The sequence below is a fragment of the Ruditapes philippinarum genome, unplaced genomic scaffold (genome assembly GCF_026571515.1).
Source record: "Ruditapes philippinarum isolate M1 unplaced genomic scaffold, ASM2657151v2 ctg141_1_1_1_1, whole genome shotgun sequence".
Lineage (NCBI taxonomy): Eukaryota > Metazoa > Mollusca > Bivalvia > Venerida > Veneridae > Ruditapes > Ruditapes philippinarum.
The window spans coordinates 247,563-273,370 of record NW_026864328.1 but is presented as its reverse complement, the minus strand read 5'-3'; positions in this window follow the sequence as shown (position 1 = coordinate 273,370).

The following is a 25,808-nucleotide window of genomic DNA, read 5'->3' as shown; positions in this document are numbered from 1 at the left end:
TATCATGGAACCTTCAATGTGACCTGTTAGTTTCATTCCATGTGGGTCCCAAATTAATAAATTGCATGTGCCAAAATCATGCTGCAATTTTGTAACATTATAATTGTCCTTTCACTTTTGTTAATAATCTCCGGGTTTTAGTTTTTAATACTGGTCATGAAATGATTGTTCAGCTAAATTTGCTTAAATCGTTTTGCAAAAGATTCTTCTTTAGTAATATATATGATTCCTGCAAAAGCCGGAACGTTTGCAAACGTGTTACATGCATAATAGATTACTTACATCTCATCACATAACATGGAAAACGATTTTTCACTTAATAAATAATTTGCATTCTGCGACAATGTTCGTCACAGATTTTTCTTTTCAAGTAGCCGCCCTCCCTGGTAGTTGGGATAATTAACGTCTATGTCCGTCTGGTGATAATCTGAAAAATGAACATGATACTACGCAGCTTAGCCACTAAACAAGATTTTGTGTTTTGAAACGCTTTAGTAAAACATTATGAATATTATAAAAGGGTTTGATATGCAGACAGACATCAGCCTTTCTTATCAATGAATTGCGAGCATGAAAAGTCAAAAATATATAACTACATCCGGTATATCATGATCAAATCTATTTTAATGCTTTTGCATTTAGAACTTTCAATAAATCAAGGGAAGATACGTTAGCATTATTATTGTGTATCTTAGGGTATCTAATCGTCTGGTTACAGAAATCCTAAGAAATGAAAGAAGTCTAAAAATTTCAGTACATTGTATTATTTTCATTTTTGTTTTCAATTATGTGTTGTTGGCGTGTGCAGCCTTTATCATATCTACAGACAATTTTTAAAATAGAAAAAAAAACACTGCAAGTTTCTGAGACAAGAATATCTGCATATCTTTAATTTATTACAGAGACGCCATCGGATACCACTGTAATTGAATATGAACCTTTTCTTGAGAACCTGCACATTTTCAACAAGCAATAAAAAGAATCAGTTTGTGAAAATTGCATTATAGACCCCGAAAATCTAATATGCTGACGTACAGTCATGTAAGTTTCATTGAACATTTATATCTTTTGCAAAACATGTTTACAGAGTTGCATTCATTAATGCAACGCTGTCTGTTTTAAGTAATGAAAAATTAAAAGCACATGTGACATATTACAAATAATTTATATATGTCTGATGATGCTAATATTATAGTGGAGACTCCCGACGTTCATAAATAACATCCCATGTTTGTTTACTAGGTAAACACTGGATATAAGTAAAATAGCTTTTCAAGTAAAAGCGTAGTGTATTACGTTATTCCCATAGTATTGTTTTATCCACTCATCAAGCATAGAAATCCATTTTTATCTAGGACATTCTTACTGATATGTCTGATTTGAATGAGAGAATACCCACACCGTGTTTGGAAAGCTGCATTCCCTATTAATGGTAAAGTTCATTTGGTTCTTTCTTTCAAAACAAAAAGAAGCAAAAAACTGGCACCATCTATTCATACTGTGTTTCCTTATAGTATGTAGAGTTTAAAACGTTGCATATAGTCTTTGTTTACTAACAGGATAATTATTGTACATTTGAAAAAAATGCATAGCAATTATCTGTATTTTCAAAGATCAAATTTGAGCAGAATATATCTTATATTTGACGTCATCCAGCCTCTTTGCTATGAACAAGTTGTGTGCTTAGGATGGCGTCATTCCGTCAATAAATGTAAAACACTTCTTTGATTGAAACGTATAACAGACAAACATCAGAACTCTTTACATAAGTGTATGTGAGATGTTATGGTGTATTATATGAAAGGAACATAAAGGAAGGGGACATATTAATTAAAATGCTGCAATTATGTTGCCTCTGTTTATACATTTCATCGGAGTAAAACAAGTATACAAATGCAGAATTTACTTGTATACCCACAGTTCTTGAGCGGCATTCAACACAAGTATTATTTGTCAAATTTCTGTACTGACAATGACGAGTTACGTTCGAATATAAAATTTGAGTATGATAACCAATATAAAAAATCACCAGAAAACGAAAAGAGAAAGAAGTACATTTATATTTTAATAGTTGATGCTTTTCAAGTACGGGTAAGTGCTTAGAAAATTAGAAATTGCCGTTTTAGGTTAACCTCGTACGGACAGACGGACGAATGGTTCAATTACTATATGTCCGGCGTCATAAAACAAAAATGTCCTTAAAGAGTCATAAATTAAATCAGTCATTCTGAAAACATGAAATTTACAATATAAGTTAATACTTTACTTGGCAATAATCCACATTGTACTAGCTACTCTGTTTACTTAAAACAAAATTTGGACACCAATATCCTTTAGTTAGATCTTATCTTTGCTTTGTTGTGTGTCATTTAACAGTGGCTTATAACACTCAGTTTCATTGGCTGGATAACTTTGAGGGTCAATACAAAAGCGTTTAGTTTATAACATCTAAATATGTTTAGTTGTAAACATCTGGAAAACTGTAATCCTTCGGAAGCATCAAAACAATAACATTACATGGAAAGTGCAGACACGATTGGATTGGGTCTATACAAAAGTGCAATATTGTTCATGCCCCTAACACCGGATTGAGCAGTACTCAGTTCTTGACAATGAAATAGCCCTAAAGCTTTGAAAAATGTAACACTACTGAAATGAAGTTTGGGGCAACTTTTTACCATATATCATTTGACTCCTGCTGTTTTAAAGTATAACGAAATGGCCATAAGCTGTCTATTATTTATAAATATATACATAGGTATGAATAATAATAAAGTACGAGCCGTCTATAGTCACTTGTCCAAAATAGCGTACTTGAATCTGATACCGAAAAACACAAGCAAATGAATATAATAAGTAGTCGAACCTGTGTCTGCAAAAACAATAAAGTAGTTCCACATTCCAAGCATTACAGAATGCGGAATGATAATTGCTCTGCTGAGTGGTGACAAACAAAACAAGAAAGGCCTTGATGGAATGTATTTGACCTATTTTCCTCCGGCGGAACACATGTCTTTTATGCTTTAGATTATTTATTTATGAATTGAACCCAACTTTTATTGAAAAAAAAGGATAAAATTTACTTACATGTACTAGACCTCTTAACGTTTAATTTGAAATAAAATATAGTAAAAAAAGAAAACTCTATTTAAAATCATTTCAAACGTGCAACCACTGCACAAATTCGTGCAAAATTGTAACTTTATAAGTGTCCTTTAAAATGTGATTTGTAATCTGCGGATTGTTTTTAATCACGTTCCCTAGGTGAGTGTTAAGCCCAATTTGATTGAAATAAAATTGAAGTATGATTGTCTGTTTGTTTGTTTTATTTCAGTATAAAAGAAGAAAAATATTTACAAGAAGGCGCTATCTCGTTGTTTCTTTTCAATGATACGAGGTAATTATCACGATTTTTTACCAAGATTAGTTAATAATTTCTACAGTTAGTAAGGAATGTACCTTAACCGACATGTATGTATTAATTAATAGATTATATTATATTTTCTGATCTGTTCATGATTTTTTTAATCAAAGTAGAAAGAAATGTTAAGCTTTATATAGGTTTGAATATCTTTCCCATTTGTATTACCTTTTGATCATAATTCATTCATATGCCAATATATTGTAATAATGAAGATACATTAATTACATTGCTGGTTAATTTACTTATATATAGTAACTGGAGAACAATTCAAGAAAATAAAACTTAGATACATGTAAATCATCTGTGATGATACGTAAGTGCATCACATTAACTTATTGCATAATTATATATAAAAGTAATCGTGACTTATTCAAGCTTGATAAATGCATGCACGAAATGATCATTTACATATTCATATGATAATGCACGGACATTCCGTTGCCGACTGGTTAAAGCAGCATGCTTCAAATAACGTTCCCCTTACCGCTTAGGATGTGTGTACAAACAGGGACTTTATGCTTACCTGCTAACGTACACATAAAGTACCCGATTTGAATGAATTAATGAAGAAGGGGGCATCTGAGATTTTCCTCTAAAATGTCGTAAAAAGGTGATCCCTCACAAGCATAAATCAGTACAAAATTTCCTGAAAATGTCTCGGTTTGGTTAAGTCTGGTCATGAGGTATAATGAAAAATGCAACATTCCCGGCTTGAGCGGTACTCATTTTTCAATCCTTAAAACTGCTGGGAAGGGCCAAATATAACAACACTGAAGTGAAATACTGGAAGGTTATCATGTGACGTCATTAAATAGCAGCAGTTTGACATAAAATGGCGACAAAATTAAAATGATACTTTGTTTGTATCATTCAATATGTTGATGCAAAACTGTGTAACCGATATGATTATTTCTAAAACATAAACAAACCGTTTAATAACAGCTCATTTTCTCAACATGCTGTTATTATAATTAGGATTCCGGCAAAGATAATGTTCCATTAACATTAGGACTTTATGCGTAAAACATAACTGAATAGTTTCAATTATAAAGACATCAGCAACAACATTGTTTTGAATGTAAAAGTGCACAATCAACATCAAAGCAAATTACCGGAATGCATCGCATCCGTTTGCATGCATATCCTCGTGTGTTAATGTCAGCCTGATATATAGTCTCATATATATTTATAACCGATTTCATGCCAGTTTGTAATGTTCATGTCTTCCTCTGATAAATTTCATAATCATAAATGCAAAACAAAAGAAAATGCAGCAATTTCTTAATGACTCTGAATCAACTCGGAAAGTATATGATACGAATGTGGTTAAATGATATGACAATACTGCAAACACGGTGTACGATAATTAACTTTATGTCCTGAAACCCGGGCACATTCGATAAACATAAAACATTGTCATTAAATGCTTTTTAATTTTTGTAATGATTGATTTTGTAAGTATCCTAACACCAAGGGCATCGTGAAATTTTTAGTACATGTACCAATATAACTTTGTTTTGGTGTTACAATTTAGTAATAATGTGTTATAGGAATGATGTTCTCTCTTTTTTTTTAATTTTCACCTTGCACTACAGTATTTCATACTGCGGTTTTAAAATTGTGAAATGTACAACATATTGCATTATTTCTAAAAATGCTTTACAATTAAATACACGCGATACAATAGATATACTCCGGAAATCTGCAGCTGTGAGTCTTTCCTAGTTTATCCCAAGGTACAGATTTTTTTTACAGTTACAACTTGGTAAATATATCGATATTTGGATCAATATGTCGATCACACTATAATTGTGAACGGAAAAAACACTGTGAACCTAAAAACATTAAAGTGTTTTGGTACCCGAGATAAGAATGATGTGAAAACCCCAAATTTTCCATGTTCTGGAAAGCATCATCTTGTTAATGTTTCATGCTTTCATTCAGATGTATTTTTACATAAACATCTTTCTATTTGCTATTCCAGTATGAGTAATTATAAAGATATTTGTTGTAAACTTAATTGAAATATAGCAGGTTTCTGTGAAGAAGATAAGTATTCGATTGTAGAATGCAATACTTCCTGCACGCAATATTTTTAACAAGTTGTATTAATGTTTTTCCTATTGAACAATAAAAGGATTATATCATTTAGTGGTCCACTGTAATATGTCGTTTAATCCCAATACTGCTATAATGACGTGATCTTAATAACATATTTCAATACTTAGTAAGTCATTTCAAAGCACAAGCATCTTAAGCTAAACACTTGAAGTGTAATAACCTGCGGGGTTTCGTTTTTCATCTTCACCGTTATTATTGCACTGAATCTGCCAAGGAGATGCCAAACCACCACCAGGGGCTATCGTTACACACATAGTTATACTCTAAGTCTGAAAAGATTAGACTTAAGAAAAAATAAGAATGGACCTCATTAACTCCCTCACCTAATCATTTGAAATTTTTATTTTTTGATATTGTCTTATGTTGAAAAAGTAATGAGTTTATCTTTTGCAGGTCATTAATGTTAAATTTCCGGATGTTTCGTTATAAAGCAAGTATAAGTGGATGCAGTTCAAGTCATTTCACTTTAAGCCCAACGGCTTAATAAAATGTGTCGACATTTTTTTTCTGTGCATATATGTCATTTCACCTTAAGCCTTGATCAATTTTTTTCTTCATTTTTCTGGTGCTTACATACTATAAACAAGTTTGCTCGTGTCTGATATAGTTCACGAATATACATCATGGGACTTTCTTAGTCAGTAGAATTGAAATGTCATCACAATATCTTTAGAAATTTCGTTGTGACTTCAACTCTTTCAGTGTATATAATGTCTGCTATTAATAATATTACATTGATAGTATATTCATTCAGGCTATTTAAGTTATTTTATATTTCTTTTGTAGAGCTACATATATATGCGCCAAGTATAAATAGCTCTTTAAACACGTTGAAAAAATGATTCAATGATTCAATGTACAGTCATAATGGAACTGTCGGACATGTAAATTTACGGCATATTTGATGGCAATTAAAATTTAGACTTCCTTATTATTGCATACACGGTTCCCGTTTGTTTACAAATATTCAGTTGTTGTTCTTCTTTTTCTTCTTCTTCTGTTTATTCTTCTTTTTCTTCTTCTTCTTTTCCTACTACTGTCATCCTTCTTCTGTTCAGTCCTATGTAATGTACTTTGAGATGTTCATTCAATTCTGGCGCGATTTTTAATGTTACGGAAATTTATATTAATGTTACGGAAATTTATATTACTTTGATACAAATAAATGTATGACTATTACGGTGAATGCCATTTCTCTTATATCATGCTTAGGGCCAAACAATAGTAAAGTGACAGACAAACGCGGCTTTAATTTCCTGCAGTAGTAATCAGAAATTGATCCTGAAACTCTTGCGCTTTTTCAATAATATATGGTAAATGCTTAAATTGATCATCACATATAACTGCATCAATCTTTAATTATTATAACAATTATCTAATCTTACATTTTATGGTTAAAATCGTTGCAATATGCAACCAAATTGTCGTACTTTCGCTCCGCGAGCACGCTTATATAACAAAGTCACCACTCTGTCGTAGTTTTTCCTCGCAGGGAGCCAGGTTAAAACACAAAAAATGCGACTATGTCACCTCTTTGTTGTATTCTCGTGTCTTCGCCTGGCGCCCTGCGACGCGACAGTACGACAAAGTGAAGACTTTGTCTATTTTCTTGTTTTCGTCTGGTGTCCCGCGGAGAGAAAATAAGCCACAGAAATCAGCTACAATGCTTACTTAGTGTCGGAATAAGTAAAGTTCAGGGACAAAGCTGACGTTTCATAAGTTTTAAGTCATAATTATATGATTTAATGTTACAGTACTGTATTATCCCAACGTTTTAAATTTAAATTATTCAATTGCCCAGGCTAAAAATCCCTTGAGGGCAAACACAGCCTAGTCTGATAAACAGTAATATGAAACAAAATATTTTTACGGCGTTTATTCATATTTAAGACAGAGATGATCGCTGACATAATAAAAAATAACATAATACATAACAGAACTAATTCCTTTAAAGTGTACACGGTTTAAACTGTATCTTTCCAAGCACATGATAAAATACAACTTTAAATATCTACAAAAATGGTGTTTTCAAAGCATTATATATTAACATTGATGAACATTAAGGTTGCACAATGCATTAGGACATTGGAAACAGACAAAATACTGGCTCTGTTGATAAACGGCATCGAGCGGATCATTTGTTATTGTCATTTTGCAATTATTACGAAGTTTGACAATGTCAGATATTATTATCAATATCTAAATTATCTTTGGTGAAATTGTCTTGCATTTAATGGGTCGGCAAAGCTTAACAAATGATTTTCAGCTTCTTAAAGGGTCATTATATCTCAGAAAAGTTTTTGTTTTTATTTCTCAATTTTGATTTATATTTTTGATGTTTTGGCATAGTTTCCATAAAGTTACTCCTTGGTACCGTATTTACTGTAAAATTTAATACTTCTTTGTTTATGCTTTCCTTCATTCATGACAAATTATTCCACATTCAGTGCTACTTTCTTCATATGATAAGTAACCTACAATCAATAATTTTCCAATAAAGCACATGTTGGCCCTTTTTAAAGATGGCAGATGATATTCGTTTCTCAGGAATAATGTGCCTTTGAAACTTTTAGACCAGGAGACCATCATGTACAAAAATCTTTTTCAATACCTCTCTCTTAGTGAATCTCAAAATACAGTATTGTTATTATAATAATAGACAGGCATTAAGATGTTTATCAGGCAGATCAGAACAGATATCATTTATGATGTATATTAAATATTTATTAATCATAATGTAGTGTCTGTTAATCAGATAACAAAGCTGCAGTTGCGGTTTTTGTAAATAAATAAATATATAAAACTGGCACATTGTAGTAATAATTTCTGGCATTCATTTTCAACAAACCAATTTATTATACCGTAATTTTAATAGTGGAAAATTCTTCACGAAAATTGTTTCATTTTTTGTTTAGATTGTTTTATATCTCTTAGCTGTTTCACATAACATAACTGCAACACAGTTCATGATTATCACTACACGTGTGCTAACGTGGTAATGTTTCCATGCGCGTGATTAGTATGCGGCGACATGAGAATCTAAATGTTGGTGGGACTGGAACGGGGGTGGGGCGGTAGTGCCATTATTATCAAACGTATGATCTGACACTGTTCTTTATTCTTTCATACATATAGTATGTCATCTTATTGTTAGTCTGGTCATGGTTACAGATTATGTGATATCATACGTCATGGTTACAGATTTTGTGATATCATACGTCGAGGTTACAGATTTTGTGACATCATACGTCATGATTACAGCTTTTGTGATATCATACGTCATGGTTACAGATTTTGTGCTCATGATCCTGCTATTAAATAACAATTTGACTAATTCATTATCAAAAGAACACTACAAAATTACGCTACCACAAAATACATGTTATACGTTCACTCATATGTGCACAGTCAAATAAGTTTACAATAACCTTCACCCCTTTAAAACACCAACCTTGTATTATTTTAATAAAGAATAAATAAATATTTATCATCATTCATTCACTCATTGTTTATCTTTTGGAATCGAAACTTACCCTCATAAGTTTTAAAAATGATCTTAATAATTTATCATCAATATAAGGTATATTTAATTTAGATAGTCTGGTCTGTTTACTCGTTCACAGGTCCGGCACTTTAAAGAGTCAACATTCGTATAAAATGTATGCTACAAAATACTATAAAGGAGTTGCCCGCATTAAATGTACAGCTCTGCAACACTCAACATAATTAATCGTATTTATATATAAGATACGTTTGCTATTATTAAAAAGGAAAATCAAGCAATGGGATAAGTTCAATATTTCAGCAAGAAAACAAACAGTATATCTGTCTCATACAATGTGTTTGTCAATATAAGAAGATAAACGTTACATGACTGTGGCGTTATGTCATTCATCAGTATAGTAGCAAAATGTCATAATTTTCTATATCAAGCTTTGATAATGTGCTAAAAGATATCATGTCATTAACGAAGCATGAAAATGCAATTTTAATTTCTATTTACAAATATATGAAGACTTTCTAAATGTACACAGTACATACGATATTTAAACTTAGAGATTACCAAAATTAATACAAATAGTGAATAAGACAGGCTTTTCAGGTTCAGAATAATCTTAGACGGATTGACGGATAATCCGATCAATCCGATCAATCAAGCGTTAATCCGATCAATCAAACCGAGCCTGCAACATTTTCAATGTTGTCGTGTTGGGCTTTCTTTGGGGATTCTGTATTTATCTATTTTAACCAAATGGCAATTAGTGTAAAAGATTAATATTTAATAGTTTTTACATGATTTGCCGAACTCACCACAAGTAAGATACATCGGGACTGAAATACCGATCACCGTAACCTGTGAAATAATCTTACAATTTGCGTACGAGATTATTTTTATTTTTCATCTTAAGTTTTGAAATTGTGGTTTCTTTTTGATATCTACATATTAAGTTTCGTATACGGCTGAAATGTATTTCACAGTGTGAAAATCTGATGCCATTTCTAACATGTCTTTTATAGCCACGAGCGGGTGTTGAAAAATGAAATGTTATTCAATCAAATGTTTTAGTGTTTAATTAATGTTTTAGTAGTTATAAGTCATTTCAACTAATAATTTTTGCGTTACGTCGGTCGTTCTATATCATACGGCATGTCATTGTTTATGTTGCACATTGTGTAACATTTTCCATTTGAAAATTTGCCTCTATTACTAGTGCAAATATTACTTACGGTAGAGTGAATTTCTGAGTTCGATATTTTAATTCATTTTTATAAACGAAAAACTTTTCATCCATATTCATTATATTGTGTCACTTTCAGTGATTGACGACATTTGTTCATTTTTATTTTACCATTTAATATGATGCGTCAATAACGACAATGAAATAGAACGTTATCACCCTATGCCAATCTTACGTGCTTAAGCCATTACAATTTAAAACATATTAAGTGAATTTTCACATACCGTGCTGGGATTCTAGCGATAATTCACAGCATTTAGCAGCATTCTTATCTTATATTCCCCAGTTAAATTAGACTATTTTAGAATATATATTTAAATTCGGGATTCTTTTATTCAAGATTACATAATATTGAACATATACATTGAAATAATTAGTCCAGGAAATAACTTAATTGCAAGAGGAAAAGAGAAAATATATTCATAGAATATACTTTGATTTTACTCTTGTTTTATAGACTATAATAAAAGTTTATCATCCAATGATTATAATCATGCGATATAAGACTGGGACAAATAAAGGAATATTGTTTTAATTCCCATAATTATACAAAAACATACAATTGTGCCAATTGACATGCAATTCTAGAATATTGTACATTTCCGTTAGCCTTTGCAGAACAAATATTACTAAAACTTAAGCACACTTTATATATTTTCATTAATATCGCCCCCTTTTCAGATATATCATATCTAAACTCTATAATAGATAATAATCATATATGATACTAACTGAAGGAATTTGTGTTCAAGTTCGTTAACAATACACTATTGTTGAGCAACTGGATAAGTCCCTCACTTGTTGCAATAACGTAATGTAATTGATGTTTGAAAAGTAGAACTACTTAAATTTATCTAAATTGTATTTCAGAAGAGACCTACATATAGCTCGCATTTAGAAAGCATTACTGAATGATTTTAATCCGTTTGATTTACCCATGCTGTTATACGAAACGCTTCGGTAGCGAAAAAAGAGGTGACATACTAAATATTGTGACAGCGTAATCATAAAAAGCACGGGGCCATTTATTCTAAGGATATTACCACCGTAAAAAAATAAGTATTATCAAAATTTATGAAATAAAGCTTAATTCTACTTAAATTAATATTCTTTGTTTCTATGAATCACGAAAATAGCAGAACACAAAAAATAATCTAATAATAAATTTCTGTAAAGTAACCTTCTTTAGTTTACAAGACTTGTTAAAAAATCAAGAGTGTTAATCAATCAATCAATCAAGGTTAGAATCTGTAAGAAAATGAATAGAAACAGTGAAATAACGCTTTGTTTACATGGCATTGTATATATTTGATTATTCTATATTGACATATATAAGACACACATACTAACACACATAATTAAGTGTAACAGTCGTTTTTTTTTAATGTTACGTGATTAGATGTTACTATTCTATTATGCATGTGCCACGTTTGCAAACGTTACGGCATTTGCTGGACTTTTGAATAGTACTCAAAATGAATTTTGGCAAACGATGCAAGCAAATTTAGCTTATCAATCATTTTGTGAAAGGTATTAAAAACTAAAACCCGGAGATTACAAACAAAAGTGAAAGGACAATTATTATGTTACATAATTGCAGCATGATTTTGGCACATGTATTTTATTAATTGGGGACCACATGGAATGACACTAACGTGTCACATTGAAGGTTCCATGATAACCCCGTATGAACACATCTGTGGATGCTTTTAAATCCAAACTTTCACCATTTTCATGTTAAAATGTTGAATTCAACTTAAGCCGATGCTAGGGGGCGTTGACGGTAGTTTGCGCTTGACAGAACCGTCCATGAACAGGCTCAATCAAACCGAGCCTGCAACATTTTCTATTTTGCCGTGTTGGGCTTCCTTCAGGGATTCTTATTTTCTCTATTACATATTTGTACAATAGTTATACGTTTGGAGTGGCTTTAATTGATTGCTCGAAATACCTCCTTATTTTGTTATGGATTTAAGCGATTTGGAGGGATATCAATTATAAAAAAGCGATTTTAATGTTTAATCTAACAATAAACATCTTGATCTGTTACATCAAATGCTTTTATTATTATTTCATGATTAAGTGTCAACACATTGTCAAATGCTTAAAGGTGATGGCTTGGAGAAAAAAAGAAAAATACTGAAGTGTTCGTAAGATTGAGTCTGTTTACGTACAGGAGAAGTTATTGCAATAAATTGACCATGCAGTCTCCCTAGTAAACTTTAACCTTAAAGGTTATGCTACATGTTATAAGGTCAAATGCATATTATTCAAGTCGAGATTAGATACTGAAACATACAAAAATGATGGCCGCGTGACGGTTTTCAACATTGGGTGATACATAATTTCACATAGTTTCCAGAAAGCTGTTTACAGCCGATGAAAAAAAGGTCGAACACATTCCATCAAGGCCTTTCCTCGTTTGTTTGTCACCACTCATAGCAGAGCAATTATCAGTTCATATTCTCTTATGCTTGGAATGTGGAACTTCTTTATGTTTTTGCAGAAACAGATTCGACTACTTGTCATATTTATTAGCTATTTTCTGTTATCAGATACAGGTCAACTGCACGACTAGTGATTTATTCACAACTGTTCCATACCTCTATATCTACGAATCATAGAGAGCTAATTACCAACCAGGAAATAATCAAATGTTACAAACTAAGTGATTTTGTATTGACTTAGACATTTGGCTCGTCAATGTCGGTGTTCAACGCCATAAGACAATCCAAAAACAGATCTATTTAAAGCAAATTTATTTCGAAGTTTTTTTAAAGCAGAACAGAATAGCTACTACAATGTACACCTTAGAAACATACTAAGTTATGTTTTAAATTAAATGTTTTAAGAGTGACTGATTTTATCAATGATAGATTAATTTCCTTTTTTATTAAGTTTTGTAACATTATACCGCATTTCACTATTTTGATTAAAATATGAAGAAACAAAATATTATAACTAGTTTGTAATTTAGAACACTTTATACATCTTTATTTGATAAGCAAAATAAGGGTATTAGATATGAGAATCGGCAACCCCCTTAGCCATGTTTAAAAGAATCGAAATGATATCGGTTTGAGCAGAGTTCGTCCGCTATTTAACGCCTTACTTATTGCCGTTTTGAAGAAATAAACAAAACTCAAAAACATCGGCCAGACAGATCGTCATTTTTCTCAAGCTGTCGCATGTACTTTTAATTTTATTACTTAAAAAAGACAGCAATGCATTATTGAATGCAACATGTTTGTGCTAAAGGATTCAATATAAAATGTTACTTACTCGAACAACCAGCAAGTCCTATTGTTATATTTACAGATTGAATGTTAGAATTTTCTTGTTGTAAATATGTTATTTCTTCAGATAAAGTTTATATTCAATTGCTATGCTATCCAATGGCGTCTTAATAACAAGTTTAAGATACGCAGATATTCCTTCTCAGACACTTGCAGTGTGTTTTTTTCTATTATAAACTTTGTCTATAGGAATGATAAAGGCTGCACATGCCAACGATATAATATTGGGATAAAATGAAAATAATACTCAAAGTTATAGACTTCTTTCATTTCTTAGATTTTTATAACAATACAATACGGTAGAAGATTATTATGATAACGTATCTCATCGTGATTGATTAAAGGTTCTAAATACAAAAGCAATAAAATAAGTCTGATCATGAAATTTCGGATGTTGTTATATGTGTTTGACTTTTCGCGCAGAAAATTCATTGATAAGAAAGACTGGTGTCTGAGAGCAAAACCCTGTAATAATATTCATTTTATTTCACATAAGAATTTCTTAAGGAAAATGTAGTGCACTGTAGTGCCAATGTTTCTGTTTAAATCCATTTTTATTCAAGTTTAAGGTCAGGTGTTTGAGAAAACTGTTTACAATGATCAATCAGGCCTGAAAAGACGCTAAAGACTTACATCATTGAAACAATGACAATCGAAATAAAAGGTAAAAATGTACTTCACCAAAAATAAAAGAAGCAAACTTAATAATCGGCATATTTGATTATTGTTATTTTACCACATAGGGTTACCAGAAATCATTTGTAGTAGTGATAGGCAAAAATGCAAACGAACCAATGGGAAACGCAGCGTTGACTGATTCAGTTCAAGAACAACCATATCTGGATCGTCGTTCATGTACAGTCATACATACATTTTAAATTTAACTAGACTCCCGAAATGCTATGGAAAATATATGATCACTTCTTTTTACAGTATATTTTTTACTTCATTTTACAGTGTTGCAATTATTAACTGAATTTCCTTGCCTCTACAGGCATTGCAAATCACAATGATTGTACATTATAAAAGTTCTGATGAAGTATGCTTTTTTCTGTTAATATAAATTATATTAATGAACCAGCTGTAAGTCTATAGGCTATAAAATTATATTTGTCTTGCCAACAAATTCACATGAAATCTAAAGAATGTTCCCGATGTTGTTTATGTATATGACATGCTAAGCAATTTAATTATGCGCTCTGATTTAGAAATTTGTCAAAATATTTTGAAGGAAGATAAATGATTTAAGTATCGTACGTTACTGAAGTGTCAAGTATTTTCTTTCATGATAAAAAATAAAATTTCAAATTCTTGAGTAAATATGAAAAATATTATTAAAATCATAAAACAAAAAACATTTTAAACATTCAAGAAACTTTAAGTCAAATATAGAAGGAATGAAAATTAAAAAATGAAATATATTCTCTGAAGTTGTTGCAATATTATGGGTTTTACTATTTGGCCGATTTTCTTTCTTCTGAAAAGTTTTTTTTTCTTCTGAAAAGTTTAACAAGTGAATTTAAAGATTGCTTATTGATTTTTTTATTCTGAACAGATTAAAAGTAAATTCAAAATTTTGTCATTTTATTGTTTTCCTACGGCAAAATAAGACAAATTCGGCTCAAATTATGTTCCGACACCTTATACACAACTTGCACAAAAGTGCATAAAGCCGAAGATTCTCACTTTTCCATTTAAGGACCAATTTTTGACAAACTCTTCATCTTAGAAAATTGAGTTATATTCGATAGTAAGGGCAATTGCAAAATCTTTCCTACATAACCTATACAAACAATTAAACTAATTTTGCAACCAGTTTCGTTCGTTAAGGTTTATTCATTTAATTATAAATGAAGGAATATCTACGGAATGGAATAAAAATCTATTGAAGCAAATTTGATTATAATGAACAATTTGCTACTCAATATATTCAATTAATGTGTTCCAGAAATAGATATTTCAAATGCCCGCAGGGAAATTATTCAAAACTATACTTCAGAATTAAATCTTTTACTACGTCATGATCATAAAAGCATCACTTAAAACATACTTATTTTCAATTGTTGCTATCATATCATTTTCTCAATTAAAATTTTATTATAACTATACTAGTATATAAATAAACAAATTGCCTCATTACGAATGATATATTAAATGATACAAATTAACGACGAAAGTTGATGTTTTGCCTTATTACATTTTCAGTTTTCTTTACAGTAAAATAGCTAAATTAAATGTTATTTTTATTAAGTTAAGATGGTCAGGTCTGTTTACTCGTCCACAGGTCCGCCACGTTAAAGACTCAACATTCGTATAAAATTTATGCTACAAAATACTATAAAGGAGTTACATATTGCATGTACAATTTTGCAACACTCAAATTAATTAATCGTATTTATATATAAGATTCGTTTGCTATGATTAAAAACGAAAATCAAGCAATTGGATAAGCTCAATATTTCAGCGAGAAAACAAACAGTATATTTGTCTCGTACAATGTGTTTGTCAATATAAGTAGATTAACGTTACGTGATTGTGGTGTTATGTCATTCACAATTATCATCGCAAAATGTAATATTTATCCAAATCAAGCTTTGATAATGTGCTAAAAGATATAATGTCATTAACAAAGCATGAAAATGCAATTTTAATTTCTATTAACAAATATATGAAGACGTTCAAAATGTACACAGTACATACGATATTTAAACTGAGAAATTACCGAAATTAATACAAACAGTGAATTAGACAGGCTTTTAAGGTTCAGATTAACCTTAGACGGATTAAGCAAATGACAATTAGTGTAAAAGATTAATATTTAATAGTATTTACATGATTTGCCGAACTCACCCCAATTAACATCGGGACAGAAATACCGATCACCGTAACCTGTGAAATAATCTTACAATTTGTGTATGAGATGATTTGTAAATTTCATTTTCATCTTAAGTTTTTGAAAATGTGGTTTCTTTTTAATATCTTCATATTAAGTTTCGTACCTTTACAATGCTGTACGGATATAAAATAGTTCACAGAGTGAAAATCAGATGCCGTTTCTAACATGTCTATTGTAGCCACGAGCGGTTGTTATAAAAGTTATAAGTTGTAAGTTATAAATGTTATTCTTTCATGCAAACAATCAAACGTTTTAGTATTTAATTATTATATAATAATGTTTTAGTAGTTATAAGTCAATTCAACTAATATTTTTTTGCGTTACGTTGGTCGTTCTTTATCGTGAAGCCATTAAAATACGGCATGCCATTGTTTATGTTGCACATTGTGTTACATTTTTTCATTTGTTCGTGTGCCTCTATTACTGGTGCAAATATTACTTACGATAGAGTGAATTTCTGAGTTCGATATTTCAATTCATTTTAATGAAAGAAAAACTTTTCATCCATATTCAAATTTAGTTCGGCCTTATATTATGTCACTTTCAGTATAAAGTTATCAAAAAACAATCTTACTTTCTTCTGTAAAACATGTATAACGTAAGATTGATAATTAATTATCAAAATCATTCTTAAAACTTATAAGGGTATGTTTCGATTCTAGAAGAGATATATTGGCTGATGATAATTATTTTTGTTTATTCTTTGTTCAAATAATGGAATATGTACATGAACTGTTTAAAGAGGTAGGTGTTTCACAGGCTTGAACATCATTGTTAACTTCTTTGAGTGTGCACATATGAGTGAATATATAACATTGTGCTTCGTGATAGCGTAATTTTATAGTGTTCGTTTGATAATGCTTTTATAAATCTGTTATTTAACAGCAGGATCCCATGAGCATAAAATCTGTAATTATAAAATAAGATAGCACAAAATCTGTAACTGTAGATATGATACCATTACTTTAACGGGCACCTTTGCTAAAATTGAATGGTTTTGAAAACAATAAAATAGAGATTAAATAAACACTCTGTGTTCCAGAAACATTTAAAAGTGCAACTTCTCCTACACCAATACAATAAACAACTTGATGGTTGTTGAAACAATGGCATTCCAATTTAAGCGTAAATTGTGTTACAATATAAAAAATAAACAAATTAATAAGATGGACGACATTTCTTCATTTTTATTTTACCATTTTATATGATCCGTCAATATCGACAATGAAATAGAACGTTATCATCCTATGCCAATCTAACGTGCTTAAGCCATTACAATTTAAAACATATTAAGTGAATTATCACATACCGTGCTGGGATTCTAGAGATAATTCACAGCATTTAGCAGCATTCTTAACTTATATTACCCAGCTAAATAAGACTATTAGAATATATATTTAAATTCGGGATTCTTTTATTCAAGATTACATAATATTGAACATATACATTGAAATAATTAGTCCGGGAAATAACTTAATTGCAAGACTAAAAGAGAAAATATATTCATAGAATATACTTTGATTATACTCTTGTTTTAAAGACTATAATAAAAGTTTATCATCCAATGATTATAATCATACGATATAGAACTGGGACAAATAAAGGAATATTGTTTTAATTCCCATAATTATACAAAAACATACAATTGTGCCAACTGACATACAATTCTAGAATATTGTACATTTCCGTTAGCCTTTTCTATAAATAGTTTCATTTATTTCTCCCCCTTCTCCGATATATTATATTGAAAATCTATAATAGATGATAATCATATATGATACTAACTGAAGGAATTTATGTTCTAGTTTGTTAAATGTCCACTATTATTTAGCAATTTGATAAGTCCCTCACTATTGTAGCGATACAAATGTAATTGATGTGTGAAAAGTAATTTAATTTATTAAAATTGTATTTAGAAGAGTCCTGCATTTGACTCACATTTGGAAAGCATTATTGAATAATTTAAATCCGTTTAATGTACCCATGGTGTGATACCAAACGCTTCGGTAGCAAAAAAGAGGTGACATACTAAAAATTGTGATAACGTAATCATAAAAAGCACGGATTCATTTATTATAAGGACCGTAAAATAAAATGAGTATAATCACATTTATGAAAAAGGTAGCCTAAATAAAGCTTAATTCTACTTAAATTAATATTCTTTGTTTCTTAGAATCACGAAAATATCAGAACACAAAAAATAATATAATAACAAATTTCTGTAAAGTGACCTTCTTTAGTTTACAAGACATGTTTAAAAATCAAGATTGATAACCAATCAATCAAGGTAAGAATCTATAAGAAAATGAACAGAAACCATGAAATAACGCCTTTTTTTAGATGGCATTGTGTATATTTGATTATTCTATATTGACATATATAAGACACACATACTAACACACATAATTAAGTGTAACAGTCGTTTTCCATGTTACGTGATTAGATGTAACCATTCTATTATGCTTGTTACACGTTTGCAAACGTTACGGCATTTGCGGGACTTTTGAATAGTACTCGAAATTTTGGCAAGCGATGCAAACAAATTTAGCTTATCAATCATTTTGTGAAAGGTATTAAAAACTAAAACCCGGAGATTACAAACAAAAGTGAAAGGACAATTATTATGTTACATAATTGCAGCATGATTTTGGAACATGTATTTTATTAATTAGGGACCACATGGAATGACACTAACGTGTCACATTGAAGGTTCCGTGATAACCGCCATATGAACACATCTGCGGATGCTTTTAAATTCAAACTTTCACCATTTTCATGTTAAAATGTTGAATTCTGCTTAAGCCGATGCTAGGGGGCGTTGACGATAGTTTGCACTTGACAGTACCGTCCATGAACAGGCTCAATTAAACCGAGCCTGCAACATTTTCTATTTTGCCGTGTTGGGCTTTCTTCTGGGATTCTTATTTTCTCTATTATATTTTTGTACAAAATTTATAAGTTTGGATGGGCTTTAATTGATTATTTGAATTACCTCCTAATTTTATTAAGGATTTAAGCGAGTTGAAGGGATATCAATTATAGAAAGCGATTTTAATGTATAATCTAACAATAAACATCTTGTTCTGTTACATTAAATGCTTTTAATATTATTATTTCATAATTAAGTGTCAACACATTGTCAAATGCTTAAAGGTGAAGAACTGATGATTGCCTGGCTTGGAAAAAAAGAAGAAATACACTGTTATTTGAAAGATTGAGTCTGTTTACGTACAGGAAAAGTAATTGCAATAAATTGACCACGCAGTCTCCCTAGTAAACTTTAACATTAAAGGTTATACAACATTTTATAAAGTCAAATGCATATTATTCAATAGAGAGAAATAAGAATCCCTAAAGAAAACCCAACAAGGCAAAATTGAAAATTGATAGATACAGAAACATACAGAAATAAAGACCGAGTGACGGTTTTCAACATTGGGTCCAATTCATACATAATTTCACATAGTTACTAGAAAGCTGTTTACAGCCGGTGAAAAATAGGTCGAACACATTCCACCAAGGCATTTCCTCGTTTGTTTGTCACCACTCATAGCAGAGCAATTATCAGTTCATATTCTTTTATGCTTGGAATGTGGAGCTACTTTATGATTTTGTAGAAACAGGTTCGGCTACTTGTCATATTTATTAGCTATTTTCTGTATCAGATTTAGATCAACTGCACGACTAGTTATTTATTCACAACTGTTTCATACATCTATTTCTACGAATACTAGAGAGCTAATTACCATCCAGGAAATAATCAAATGTTACAAACTAAGTGATTTTGTATTGACTTAGACATTTGGCTCGTCAATGTTGGTGTTCAACGCCACACAACAAACGAAAAATGTGATCTAATTAAAGCAAGCTGATTTCGAAGTTTTGTTTTAAGCAGGACAGAATAGCTGTACACTTTTTTTCTTGCGAATAAACATAAACATACTAGGTTATGTTTTAAATTTAATCATTATGTTTAATGAGTGACTGATGAATGAGTATTTAATTTTCTTGTTATTTAAGTTTATCATTATACCGCATTGTACTCTTTTGATTAAAATATATACAAACACATTATTATATGTAGTTTTTTTATAAGTTTTTTTTAAACACTTTATACTTTTATATCTTATAAGCAAACTTAGAGTGTCAAATATGAGAATCAGCAACCTCCTCTAAAAAGTAGCGTTAAGCCATGTTTAATATAACCGAAATGATATCGGTTTTAGCAGTGTTCGTCCGCTATTTAACGCCTTTCTTACTGCCGTTTTGAAGAAATAAACCATACTCGAAAACATCGACCAGAATGATCGTCATTTTTCACTAGATGCCGCATGCACTTTTATAATCTTATTACTTAAAACAGACAGCAGTGCAGTAATGAAGGCAACACTTTTCTGCTAAAAGTTTAAATGGTCATTGTAACTTACTCATACAGCCAGTAGGTTCTATTGTTATATTCACAGATTGAATGTCAGAAATTTCATGTTGAAAATATGTCATTTCTTGAGAAAATGTTTATATTCAATTGCCATGTTATTCGATGGCGTCTAAGTGATAAGTTTAAGATACGCAGATATTCCTGTCTCAGACACTTGCAGTGTGTTTTTTTTTCTTTTATAAACTTTGTCTATAGGAATGATAAAGGCTGCATACGCCAACGATAAAATATTGGCATAAAATGAAAATAATACTCAAAGTTATAGACTTCTTTCATTTCTTAGAATTTTTGTAACAATACGATAAGGTACCAGATTATTATGTTAACGTATCTCAACGTGATTGATTAAAGGTTCTAAATACAAAAGCAATAAAATAAGTCTGATCATGAAATTTCGGATGTTGTTATATGTGTTTGACTTTTCGCGCAGAAAATTCATTGATACGAAAGTCTGGTGTCTGAGAGCAAAGTCCTGTTATAATATTCATTTCATTTCACATAAGAACTTTTAAAGGAAAATGTAGCGCACTGGATTTGGTCAAAGATAGTTCGAGACCTACTGAGACAAAGAGAAAGCCTGTTGAAATATTATTTTTATCACAATTGAGCTTAAATAAAAACAAAATATGTTAAAACCATCATACAAAGCAAACATTCATTTCATGACAAATATAGTGTACAGTGTAAATTGTGGCAGCTTTCATATTTTGTTAGGCTTTTAAGCTATTGTGTGTTTTCTTAATTTCACTATGAAAAGTGTAATTCTCTTCTTTTTTAATAATGCTATTGTCAATGTCAATTGTTATTGTTATTTTATAGAACTATTCGATCATAAGTTGCTGTATATAGTTCCAGAGAAAATACCATTAATGTACTATTTATTGAAAAGACAAAATATCCAGCAAACATTGGTATCATCATTTGTTAACGAAAGAAAACTCGTGCCATCTGGTTAAATCCATTTTTATTCATATTTTAGATCAGGTGTTTGGATAAACTGTTCAAATTAAAAAATAAGGCCTGAATAAACGCTAGAGTCCAATATTTCGTCCGTATTTCGAGTGACATCATAATGGTTATTGAAATAAAATGTAAAATGTGTTACACCAGAACGAAAAGAAGCAAACTTAATAATCGGCACATTTGATTATTGTTATTTTACCCTTAGGGTTACCAGAAATCATTTTTAGTAAGTGATAGGCACAAATAGCAAACAAGCCAAAGAAAAACGCAGCGTTAATTGACCCGATGACCTGATTTGACAACCAAATCTGGAAAATAACAAGTAAAACGTGGTACATATATATTTATTCAACTAGAATCCCGAAATGCTACGGAAAATATATTATCACTTCATTTTCATTATATAATCACTTCATTTTACAGTGCAATCGATGACTGAATTTCCTTGCCTCTACAGACATTACAAATCACAAATATTGTACATTATAAAAGTTCTGATGGTATGTTTTTTGTGTTTATATAAATTATATTAATGAACCAGCTGTTAGTCTATAGGCTATAAACTTTTATGTGTCTTGCCAACAAATTAACATAAAAATCTAAAGAATGTTCCCGATGTTACTTATGTGTATGACTTACTAAACACTTAAATTATGCGCTCTGATTTAGCAATTTTTCAAAATATTTTCAAGGGAGGTAATTGCTTTAAGTATCGTACGTAACTGAAGTGCCAAGTATTGAATGTTTAAACTTGCTTCTTTTCTTTAATGAGAAAAAATGAAATTGCAAATTCTTGAGTGCATATGAAAGATATTATTAAAATAATAAAATCTTGTTTAAATATTCAAACAACTTTAAGACGAATATAGAAGAAAGAATGTAATAAATATAAAAAATCGAACTATAGTCTTTGAAGTTTTTGCAATGTCATGTTTGTCACTCTTATCGCTATCGTATAGTGTTTGACATATTTTTTTCTTCTGAAAAGTTTAACAAGTGAATTTAAAATTTGATTATCTATTTTATTCTGAAAAGATTAAAAGTGAATTCCAAATTTCATTGTTTTGTTTGCATAAGCAATAATAAGACAAATTCCGCTCAGATTATGTTCATTTACCTTTCTTTTTCGAAAATCCTTTTCAATAGAATTTGTGTTGAAATTAAAACCATGTTTTAAAACGCCATCCAAAATAGAACACGAATATGTAAATAATAAAAACGTAATTCATTTATTGTGTTTGGATTGATGCAACCAGTTTAGTAAGTTAATGTTTATTCATAAGAACTAAATGAATGAATATCACCGGAATGTAATAAAAATCTATTGAATCAAATTTGATAATAATGAACAATTTGCTACTCAATATATTCAATTAATATGTTCCAGAAATAGATATCTCAAATGCCCGCAGGGAAATTATTGAAAAATATACTCCAGAATCAATTATTTTACTAAGTCATGATCATGATTATTCAAGCATCACTTAAAATCTACTTAATTTAAATTGTTTTTTAAATCTATTTTATCATAACTATATATAAATAATCAAATTGCCTCATTACGAATGACATATTCATTGATACAATTTTACGACGAAAGTTCATGTTATGCCTTATTACATTTTCAGTTTTCTTTACAATAAAGTAGCTAAATTAAATGTTGTTTGGTTTAAGTTTAGATATTCATATCTGTGTACTTGTTTAAATGTCCGCCACGTTAAAGACTTAACAATCGCATATAATTTATGCTACAAAGTACTATTAAAGTAAAGTGTGCCCAAAATACGATCAAAGTAGTTTTTGTTATTTTTATACAGTATCTATTAGAATTTATGTAATAAACCACATCAAACACAGCTTTATCATTTGTATCATGGACACCGCTCCCAAAAACAAAAACAACAACAATGCTAAAATGAAAGCATTTTAAATCTTAATCTCTGATCGTCACATGCCAAAGCACATTGAAACTATGGATATATATTGCACATATCTTCACACATTAGCTTTCGGAAGCTTCACGTTCTCTTTAAATGAAAAATGTTTAGCATAATTTTGAAATAACGAGCTGCATTATTTTGTGTATATATTTGTATACTACCACCTGCAAGTATGTCTAATCATAAACAGACGGCCTTGGTCTCGACATTTTGTCTTGATAAAAAAAATGGAAAGATGTTCCGAGCGATTAACACTGGTATTACTTGGCAGTCTAATTTATAATTTATAACTTACAGAAACGAAGCTAAAATAGATAACCTGTCGAAAAAAGTATGTTAAATAACTTCATATTTAGGAAATGGTCTGCTTTTCAGACTATTGCGTATCCATAGAATACAATTTCTAACAACGGAACATTCGGACCCTGAAGTTAGATTTTCAATACAATTCTTAATCACTATAAAACTAACCGTAAACGTATGTTCATAGAAAACCCCATTTCTTTATACGAATGTTGTTTCCTAAAATTAATTTCGTCGGTACGGTACCATTTTGTTGTTGTCTTATCAGAGCAAGTAAAGAAATGATACTAGCAATAAAGTTGGTTTCAAGAAATTCAAATATTCTCGAAACAATGCATTAATTTACATTTCAAGCGAGCAGAGAATAAACATTCAACTGCATGTTTGTGATATTGCATTTTTTTTCTTTTGGACTGCTGTTTCTATTGCTATTGACTCTTACTCTGGTGTTTGGTCTACCAACCAGATAAAACGAACATGCTTGTCATGATCAGCAACGAATGTGCTGCATGGTAGCTTGCAGGTCAAATATATTCAATATAGAGGATTTCCTGCTTTGAACATCACATCATCCGCATTAACAAACACATAGTAATAGAACATATGATAGATAAAACGTAATAATTTAAACAATCTATCATAGATTTGTTATTAACATCGTTATGTATTTAACAAATTTAATTTAATCTATAGTCAACCTGATATGTTAAAGCTTGCCAACTATTTTCATATACTTATGCAAATATCAAAAATACTTGTATGCTGTCCAATAATGTTTTTGCTATATTATATAATTATATACAGAAAAAAGGCACAAACACTTCACAAATGATAAAAGTACTCTGCATGCCAGCATTGTGTCATATATTTATAACTTAAACTTCCATTTCGTGGCTTAATACTTCATTATATACTTTAAAGGGACTCCACTGAGGGTTTTTTGACATGACGGGACTGGAAATATTTTCCCGAGGTTTGTGTAAGAATTGAAGATGGTCTGGACTAATAACTTGCGTGCAGCTTTTCAGATCATTCTCTGTCCCCGTTTTTCCGGAATAATCAAAATGACCCAAAATGAAGAGCGTTGCTATAGTTTTCACTCAAATCCGGGTAAGAATTACACAAACATCGATTTTCAATTTAATTATGAGTATACTGTTTTGTTATCAATTGCACAGTTTTCCATTTTCAGTAATTCACTCGATATTTATAAGATTATCAAATTTTATGTTTTTAAGCCTTTTTAGATCTCAGTGGAATTCCCCGAAACAAATATAGCTGGTATAGTTTTAACAAGGTCATCATGCATAATGTGCCATAACCATTAGACGAAAATTGACATTTTCTGTTCTTTTATGTTTGTCAGAGGAAAGCAAATATTCGTGTTTGTACCTGGTGTTTCGCCTATTGTGGATAAGGTAGCTGAGGTGTTGCTGTCAACAATTGAGGCAAACTTGTAGCCACCGTTTAGTCCCTGTGTGATCAAATGAGGCGACTAAATGGGTCTTTGCTTCACTTAGCCCGACGAGGTGGTTTGCCAAACGCATGAGGTAAGCCAAAATCATATGTCCTGTTTCGGCACCACATGACCTATAATGTGTTGGGGAACGGACAAACAAATAAACAAATCTGGTGTTTCCTGGACTTTTAGTTTCGTGTACGATTCCTAAAACAAAATTCTTATAAGT